Genomic DNA, 9,788 nt, shown 5'->3' with positions numbered 1-9,788 from the left:
TTTTTATTTTTGAGTAAAGTTTTTGTTTATGATTTTTAAATAAACATCAAATTTGACTACCTTTTCAATTTGAACTTCATCATTGATAATTTAACAAAAATGGATATCTTTGTTTTTTTAGAAATGTAAATCCTAGATTTTTTAATAAACATCAACACTTTTAAACTTTTTTGGTTGTTCCTTTAGTAACAAGAAAAAATCTAAGCTTTTTATATACTTCGACATTCTCTATTACTTTAATTTGAACTTCTTAGTCTTATTCTTAGAAAAAATATGTTTTCAAATAAGCATCAAACAAAAAATTAAATTAAAATTTCCTAATTTTATTTTTCCTAGAAACGGAAATAATTTAATTTTTTCGTATACTTCTCCGTTATTTTATTTGAACTTCTTGATTTTTATTTATTTAGTAGCATGGAAAATCTGTGTTTTAAAATTCGAACTTCTTAGGTTTCTTGAACTGAACTTCTCGGATTTTTTTAAACGATGAAATCAAATGATCTTTTATTCTAAATTGAACTTCTAGGTTTTTATTAATTTTGAAAAGTAAAATTTTGGATTTTTTTAAACTTTGGACTACATTGTTATTTTAATTTCAACTCCTATATTTTTTTTGAATGGGGGGAATCATTCTTTGCTCAAAATCCTTTTTTACAGACATCGAACATCACCATTTTTTAAATTTGAGCTTCTTGGTTTTATTATTTTAATAATGAGAAAAATCTAAATTTTTAAATGACATCTAACTTTACCTTTTTTTTAAATTTGAATTTCTTAATTTTATTGGTTAGTAATATGAAAAACCTTTTTTTATAAACATTGGACCGCACCGATATTTTAATTTGAACTTCTAGTTTTTTTAGAATGGGAAAACCTTTTTTTAGAAATTATTTTGAATTGTTCCTCTTTTTTATTTGAACTTCTTGATCAATTTTTTTTTAACTTCTGGATTTTTAAAACATCAACATCCCGTGAGCTTTTTTGTAAAACTCTATTTTTTAATGCAATGTAATATCACACTTTTTCATATTCTCCCCAAATGTTTTGCGAATGACATACTGTTTTCAAGTTGATGATATGATACATATTTGAACTCGTACACCTAGCTAGTTCATGCTTTTCCACTGTTTTTTTTTATGAAATGCAACAAGTTAAGATTCTTTGAACTCCTCTGTTGGTTATATATGACAGCACCATATGATTCCGGTGTTCCATTTTCTTTTTCAAAGTATAATATATTTACTTTCATTCTTTTTGACAGTATTAAACTTCGAAAAAGTTAAATGGGTAATGGAAAGACTATGAATTTCACTGCCGAACAACAACTGTGTGCATTTCATCAAAAATTTCTATTTGACTAAAAGTTGCACAAACTCCGGCAACATACTGCATCTATTCCCAGGCTAGTTCTCACGCATTACATCAAACAAATACAGTGGATGTGAGCAAAAAACCGACAACAGCGACAGTGGCAATCAGCCATATTAGAGAAAAAAAAAAGCATACACAAGTCGAGTTGTTCTTCCACAGCTTGCTCGACTAGATCGGCCAATCCTTTTTTTTTGCCGTTTGCCAGCAGCGGGGACGTCCATGGTGCGCCAGCGAGGCCACCTGCATGTGCAAGATGGACTGGCTGGCAAGAGGAACGCCGACAAGGCAAGAGGTTGCAGAAGAAGTTCTAGGCAGAAGAGGAAGACGTCCATGGTGTGCCAGCGAGGCAGGATAGTGTCGGGGGATGGGGCGTGGGCCCTTGGGCGGTGTGCTTGGGGACTGGCGGTGGATGCCGGCGCTCGTGTGCCAGTGGGTGGGGGTGCTGATGGTTGGACCCAAGCGCGGGGGCGGCGCGGCTGCCGGACCTAGGAGTGGGGCGAGTGCACGGTGGCGGCCGGACCCAGGCGCGGGGGTTGCACGACAGCCGGATGTAGGAGTGGGGCGGCGCCGGGGCCAAATCCAGGCGAGGGGGCTGTGCGGGGCCAGATCCAAGCGGGGGGCAGCTCCAGCATGGACGAGCAGCGGAGGGCGGAGCCGGGGAAGGTCATGGCGGCGCCCCGAGAAGGCCGCAACCCCTATCTGTGGCCAAGGATGGCGCTACTTGTCAGGTCCGGTGGGCGGCGGAGATCAGGCGGTGGAGGGCGGAGCGGCTGGGCTCCATGGGGCAGGGCGGCGGCGCGCTGGGAAGAACGGAGGCGGTGCACCGGGGGCCGGGGCGGCGGCTCGCTGGAAGGCCGGGAGCTGCACGCCGTGGGGTGGGGGCGGTGGTGGCGCGCTTCGGGAGGGTGGCCGTGGGGTGGGACGGGGTCGAGGGGTGGGGGGGTAGGAACGGGATCGAGGGGATGCGGGTGTGGGAATCATGGCCGCACGGGTTCGACTAGTTCGGAAGCATCTCATCGGGCCTTTATAGGGCACGCCGTGATCCAAATAACTATTCTGATCCCAGGATCAGAATAGTGCTACTATATATATATATATATATATATATATATATATATATATATATATGTATATATATATACAGCCCGTCTATTCTGATAATATTATCAGAATAGTTATTCTGATAACACTTCCGCACTGCATGCTCAACGCGAGGGCACTGCACTTTCTTTAGCAAGAGCACTGCATTACACAGACTAGTGAACTTCGTGTCGGAAAAACTGCGCGTAGTGTTTTTTCGGTACTATTTTCGCTCTAATTTTTTAACCGCTTATCGGAATGAGGCGTGTAATATACCGTTGGAAAGCTACGGATTAGGCGCAACTTCACCATGTTGAACACTTTTCGAGATTCCCCGCGGTTTAAGAGCAGTTTCAAAACGGTGCGGCCCACAAAGAGTGGCAGCGAGCGTTTTTTCGTGTTTTTTTCTAAACCGCTCGTCGGAATGAAGAAAACTATACACCGTTAGATAGATATCGTCGAGGCGCATCTTTTACATATCTATTATTTTCTCTAATTCGTTACGTTTTAAGAGCAATTTCAAATTTACTAAATCGCGGAATTCTGTTTTTTCAAATTTTCCGAAATTTTCAGTACTATTTTCGCTCTAGTTTTCTAACCGTTGTCGAAACGATGCGTGTAATATACCGTTGAAAAGCTATGGATTAGGCGCAACTTCGCCATGTTGAACACTTTCCGAGATTCCTCGCGGTTTGAGAGCATTTTCGAAAATGGTGCGGCCCACGACAAGTGGCAGCGAGCGTTTTTTTGCTCTTTTTTTTAAACCGCTCGTCGGAATGAAGCAAATGATACACCGTTGGAAAGATATTGTCGAGGCGCATCTTTTTCATATCTATTATTTTCTCTAATTCATTACGGTTTAAGAGCAGTTTCAAATTTACTAAATCGCGGAATTCTGTTTTTCAATTTTTTTCAAAATTTCGGTACTGTTTTCGTTTCAGTTTTTTAACCGTTTGTCGAAACGATGCGTGCAATACGCCGTTGAAAAGCTATGGACGAGGCGCAACTTACGTATGTGGTAACGTTTCTGAGATTTCTTACGGTTTTAAGTTAATTTTAGAAATCATGCGGCGGACGACTAGTGGCAGCGGCGGTTTTTCGCTAAATTTTTCCGAACCGCTGGTCGAAATGATTCAAATCATAGGCCGTTGGAAAGATATCGACGAGACGCAACTTTTTCATCTAGAACACTCTCTCTAATCCTTACGGTTTAAGAGCGGTTTTGATTTTACCGAAAAGCGGACACTCTGTTTTTCACGAGACCAAAATCGTCGTGTGTACTTCATCGGACAGAAAAATGCACTGCTTCAAAAGGAAAACCGCACTGCAGCAGACAGTCAAGTGAACTTCATGATTTCTTTTTGTCGGACATAAACTTTCTCGCACAAGTTTTTGTTGTCTTTTTTTCAACTTTTTTTTCGAACGAGTGGACCACAACACTTCCGAAAGTGAACCGTAACACTACTCAAAGTGAACCTCATGAGTTCTTGTTGTCTTTTTTTCATAATTATTATTTTTTTACGCGCGTTGACCAAGCGAGTGGACCTTTCATCGGACAGAAGACCGCACTTCTTCAAACGGAAAACCACACTGCATCAGGCAGTCAAGTGAACTTCATGATTTCTTTTTGTCGGACATAAACTTTCTCGCACAAGTTTTTGTTGTCTTTTTTTAACTTTTTTTTCGAACGAGAGTGGACCACAACACTTCCGAAAGTGAACCGTAACACTACCCAAAGTGAACCTCATGAGTTCTTGTTGTCTTTTTCTCATACTTATTAATTTTTTACACGCGTTGACCAAGCGAGTGAGCGAGTGAACTACATCTAATAAGAAGCGAGCTTCTTTGAGATGTTTTGGTTTATGTTTACCAAGGGAATCATGAAGGAGTTTTATAACAAGCTGCATGAGAGAACAAAGTGAGCTTCAAAATATGACTTATGAGCTGCTTGAAGACGAGTAGTGAACCTCTTTGGTAGCACAATTTTTTTTTGAAAACACATGAAACTACTGGGGACGAGTGTCATTCACAATCGAGGAAAGTGTCATTCAAAATGCAAAATAAAAATGAACTGCATTAAAACTTCACTGCAAAACTGAACCCTAACTTTTTGTTAACCGCAATGGTCAACCAGCGAACTGCACCAAGGGCAACGGCATGTTCTTCCACTGGCGAACTGCATGGGCCAGCTGCGAGAACCTCCTGCGCAGCGCACACCAAGTAAAATGCACGAGAGCATCTCCAGTCGACCCCCCAGGAAGCCTCCCCAAGGCACTTTTTGGACGCCGGCGGGCAAAAAAAAAACCACTCGGGCCCCAGAGACGTTTTTCGCCGGATTTCGCGAGATTTACGGCCGGCGCTACCACCCCAAACCCAGCCCCCCGGGGGGCGGCTGGGGACGTCGACAGATGACTTTTGCATGCACAGGGCCACTCGTCAGCCCCTCTCTCTTCCCTCTCTCTCTCCTCTCTCCTCCCCTTTCTTTATTTTCTTTCTCCTCTCCTCTCCCTTTCCTTCCACACAGCGCGCATGGCCGGGGCAGGGCTCGCGGACCATCTCCTTCCTCCTCGCTTGGGCGCCATGGCCACCATCCTCGCAAGATCCAGCCCATCTCCTTCGCGTCCGCCGAGTGGGCGTTCCGGCGGACCCGGTCAGCGTCGTCGCTCGCCGCCGAGTACGTGGTGGCCCGCTCAAGCGCTGGTGGGACGGGCGCCATGCGCCAGGTCCAGAAGCCATGGCTGGTCGAGTTGCTCGACACGCCCGACAGGCCGCGCTGGTCCTGCTCCTGCTGCGGCCCAGGGCGGAGCGCCTGGTCTCCGGCGAAGGGGATGGAGTCCACGCTGCTGTCCGTGGCAGCGAGCAGTGCCATGGCGAGGGCGGCGAGCAGGAGGGCCGAGGGCGGAGGCGGCGAGCGGCAGGCGAGGCGAAGGCGGCCTGCCCTGCGGTGACGAGTGGATAAGTGCGTGGGGGGCAACGAGTGGACATTTTCTCGTTGCCAGGGAAAAAATTTCGCCGGCAGCCCCCAGGCGGGAAAAAAAATGCCTCCTGAGAGGCTCAACGGCTGGAGATGCTCTGACTCACGCATCCGTACAACAGCGTCGCATGGCCAAAACCAAACTACACGCCCGACGTCCTCTCACGCGCCTGCTTACTACACCGGTGACCCAACCGTGCTATTTTGGTCATTGCACATCCGACCACAAGCCTCGTGCCACCGGAGTGCAAGCACGCTCGCCGGTGGAACATCCAGCTGCACCCCACTGACGCCCAAAGCGAAATGCACTGCAAATAAAAATGCACCAAACTGCACTGTCGCCCCGAAGAGGTGTAGGTAGTCTCGAGAAGGAAGTGCACTACTTTCCCTCAGAAAAAAACTACACATGCGGAGGATTTCTGCTGTACTGAACTAGTACAAAACAAAATCTGAATAATGCAAACAAGTCAGTCGCTGTCTGCGTGTCCACCATCTACAAACTGCACCACCAGCGACTCAGCCGGACTGCATGGGGGTCGCAACCGAGCTGCACGCGGCGCTCGAGCACCATCGCTGGCGCACTGACTGAACTAACCCCTGGCGGCAGAACGCCCGCAAACTGAATCTCGAGGGAACAATGCCCTCACCACGACAAGTGAATTCCTCTGTTGCGGTTAGGGTGCACTTCCTCTGAACTGCAGGTGAACAACAAGGAGTGCCAGGATGCAGGTTAGAGCATGTCTAGTAGAACCCTCAAATCCTCAAACTCTTAAAGTAGTTAAAGGGGTCTAGTCTACGCACTTTTTTCTGTCCAAACTGTAAAAAAGCAGTTATATTTTTACAGATTTGGGGGTTTAGGGGTACTACTGGAGATGCTCTAAGGTGCCCGCACTGGGGGACAACCTGCATGCCGGGCGAGCTGCACCTCACACCACGCCCGCCCGCACTGCACGTTGTGCAGTTCAGAGGAGGAATGTACCGGGGCGGGCTGGTTGTGGCGTCGGATGGGGAAGGCAGGGCCGCAGCACCGGCAGTGGGCAGATCTGGCCATGGGGGAGGGGAGGCCTGTCGGCGAGGGAGAAATCAACGAAGGGAAGGGGGGGAGGGGGATGCACGGCCGTCCATATTTCAGGATAGCGACCGGATCCGGCGCGGTGGCCCCGCGGCAAGGAGGAAGATGGGTGGGTGGACGAGGTGTCCTCGGCAAGGGGAGCACTTGTGGCGGCCGTCTGCTACTCGATCCGGTCGCCTAGCGGCGCAGCGAGGCTGGAACCGCGCGGGTCCATCGCCAGGTAGTTGCGTGGGGTGTGACGGCCGGCCGTTGTGGGACGCACCGGTGGTGACGAGGAAGGTGGGGGCGACGGGGGAGGATTTGGCCGGATTGGGAGCGAGGTGGGCGTGGGGCAACGAGGGAGGTGGGGGCGGCGGGAGGTTGGAGTTGGCCGGGGGCGGGAGGGATGTGGGGGCGGCGGAGGAGAGTGGGGAAGAAGGTAGAGGTCGGGAGGCGTGAGGATCTTGCAGGGGAGGTCGCCGGGGGATGGGTGGCCTCGGGCGGGGTTCTGGCCGTGGAGTGGGTGGGGATTGGGGGCTGTGGGGAAGAAGCTGAGGGGGGGAGGGGGCTAGGCGGCCCGGATCCGCCGCTAGGGTAGTTGCCGGTCCGGAACCACCGCCGGTAGGTGTGCTTGGGGTAGAACGGGGGAAGGAGGTGGGTCGGGAGTGGGTGGATGCGGGCAGAGGTTGGGGTGGAGTGGAGGGAGGAAGGAGGTGGGTAGGGCTGGCTCTTCTTTTTCTGTGTCCTGTGGTTCGGATCGGGGTTTTTTGCAGTGCCGAAGTGTTACGAGAATAGCGTACGTCATATCAAGAATAAGGTCTTAAGGGCTGTTATTAGAATAGATCCATCATATATATATATGGTTGCTCGTCGTTGAAGCAACCGCGGAGCGCTCTGCTCGCGTCCCTCTGCGCGCACTCTGTCAACGGTTGGGCGTACGCACAATCACGTCGAGGCCCCCATATCCATGCGGTTGCGCCGCGCGCGTTGCCACGCGATGCAGTTACGTGCGGCACGATGGAGTTACGCACTGTAAATTAGAACTGCCATCAGGGCTTGCCGATATTCCTGGCCGTCCGGCTTCCCCTTTAATTCCCGCTGCCATTATAACCTTAGTCTCTTCAACCTTTCGATCGCGCCCCACAACACAACAAGCACACCCATGACGACACATAGAGAGGGGATGTCTAGCAGCGCTTCAATGGAGTTCGGCGAGCATAGAGTGGAGACCCACGCGAGGGAGACGGATCTCTCGGTGGTGTACACCATCGACCCGGCCGTGGTGGACGACTACATCAACAACGTTGAGCAGTTGCTTGCTCGAGACAAGTACAAGATGGTCGGCATCGACCTCCAGTACACCGCTGGTCATCCCGGCATAGATCAGAAGGTTGTCGTCGCCCAGTTGTGCGTGCGCCATCATGTCCTCATCTACCACTACTGCATGGCCACACAGCCTTGCGACCGTTTCAACAGGTTTGTCAACAGCACCGACTACAAGTTCGCCACGGTGGAAACCAAAGACGATGTAAAAGCGCTCAGTGTTACGGGCTTGGCCTGCAAGAACTTTGTCAAAATCCGTGAGCACTACAGGGTCTAGGTCAGCACGAAGAAGGACTCCCTGGTCGAACTCGCCTCGGCCATCATCGACCCCTACTACGAAAAGATGAAGCAGGATGCCCAGAGAACAAGTCCCCTATCCTGGCACAGGGCCTGGATGCGGCAACTGGATGAACCTCACCTCAGGTTCGCGGCCAAGAGCGTGTACACATGCTACAAGATGCACAGGCGGATCGTTGACATGAGGAAGTGCCTCGTTACCCAAGTCGAGGAGGCCGGATCGAGCCACGATCAGAGCAAGCGTCACAAGAAGTAGATGATGATCAGATGATCGTTTATGCTAGTTAATCATGCATGTAATATATAGTTTACTTTATTGGTGTGTGGAAATGTCATGTGTGTAGTAGCCACCTATGTAATTATGCATGTAATAGTTTACTTTGGTGTGTGCAAATGCCATGGTTGTAGTAGCCACCTATGTAAGTGGATGTTTAATTTGGTTATTGTCGGTGTCAAAACCGGCGGATCTCAGGTAGGGGGTCCCGAACTGTGCGTCTAAGGTCGATGGTAACAGGAGACAGGAGGCACGATGTTTACCCAGGTTCAGGCCCTCTCTATGGAGGTAATACCCTACTTCCTGCTTGATTGATTTTGATGAATATGAGTATTACAAGAGTTGATCTACCACGAGATCGTAATGGCTAAACCCTAGAAGTCTAGCATGTATGACTATGGTAATGAATATGTCCCTGTCCGAACGAAGCTCTCCGGTTTATATAGACACCGGAGAGATCTAGGGTTACACGAGGTCGGTTACAGAAGGAGGAATCTTCATAATCGGTCGCCAAGCTTGCCTTCCACGCCAAGGAGAGTCCTATCCGGACACGGGTGCAGTCTTCGGTCTTCGCATCTTCATAGCCCATCAGTCCGGCCCATGGCTAACAGGTCGGACGCCCGAGGACCCCTTAATCCAGAACTCCCTCAGTAGCCCCTGAACCTGGCTTCAATGACGAGGAGTCCGACGCGCAGATTTGTCTTCAGCATTGCAAGGCGGGTTCCCCTTTCCAAACTCCAAGATTGTCTTCGGACGTAATGATTGTATCCGGACCTGTAACACACACCACACACAACCGCAGAGAGAATATAATACTCTACGAGTCCAGCCTGCTGACATCTTTTTACAACATGACATCACGTCTGCCCGGTCATAATTTTGAACCGCTTTTCGTTTGTCGCTCCACGTTTTGAGACGCGGTTGCCATTGGCACGTCTTGTCAAAGCAGAGATCGTGTCCCCTTATTACGGGATTCTTTATCGACACGGACGTGGGTAACCCAACCGTCTTTGGGGTACAACTCCTTGGAAACAGGCAAGCTTTAAGGCCCAGGAGGAGGCGTTCGATATTCACAGCCTTTATAAAGGGGTACAGACCCGTCTTTCTTCTCCACGCTCGCTTCTTCCTCAACCCTTACTACCTCGAGTTCCAACACCCAGGTTTTAATCGCCGCAAGCCTCAGTCATGTTCGGATCCAGCCGTCGAGGCCGGTGGGTGGCTTCTTCTATCACAGAGGAGGATATCGCAAAGCTTCGGGCGGCAAGATATCTGACCGCAGAAATCCTCCATCGGCTTCCCACGGAAGGGCGGGTTATCCCTACCCCCAGATCCGGCGAGAGGGTCGTGTTTGTGTCCCACTTCTTCCGCGGATTAGGGTTCACCCTTAATCCCTTCGTCCGGGGGCTCATGTTCTATTA

The 9,788-nt window shown here is 49.4% G+C and overlaps 1 long non-coding RNA gene across 1 annotated transcript; it reads right to left on the bottom strand.

Annotated features, from left to right (window-relative positions):
* Positions 1–5,712: 5,712 nt before the first annotated feature.
* Positions 5,713–8,092, bottom strand: LOC141043083 (uncharacterized). The gene is made up of 2 exons (XR_012205859.1): positions 6,227–8,092; positions 5,713–6,120 (listed from the first exon to the last, which is right to left on the bottom strand). It is a non-coding gene; the product is annotated as an uncharacterized lncRNA (long non-coding RNA).
* Between the last annotated feature and the right edge of the window lie 1,696 nt (positions 8,093–9,788).

The sequence above is a fragment of the Aegilops tauschii genome, chromosome 1, assembly GCF_002575655.3.
Source record: "Aegilops tauschii subsp. strangulata cultivar AL8/78 chromosome 1, Aet v6.0, whole genome shotgun sequence".
Taxonomy (NCBI): Eukaryota; Viridiplantae; Streptophyta; class Magnoliopsida; order Poales; family Poaceae; genus Aegilops; species Aegilops tauschii.
Note: the sequence above shows the minus strand (reverse complement) of the source record. Positions and strands in the feature narration are given on the sequence as shown.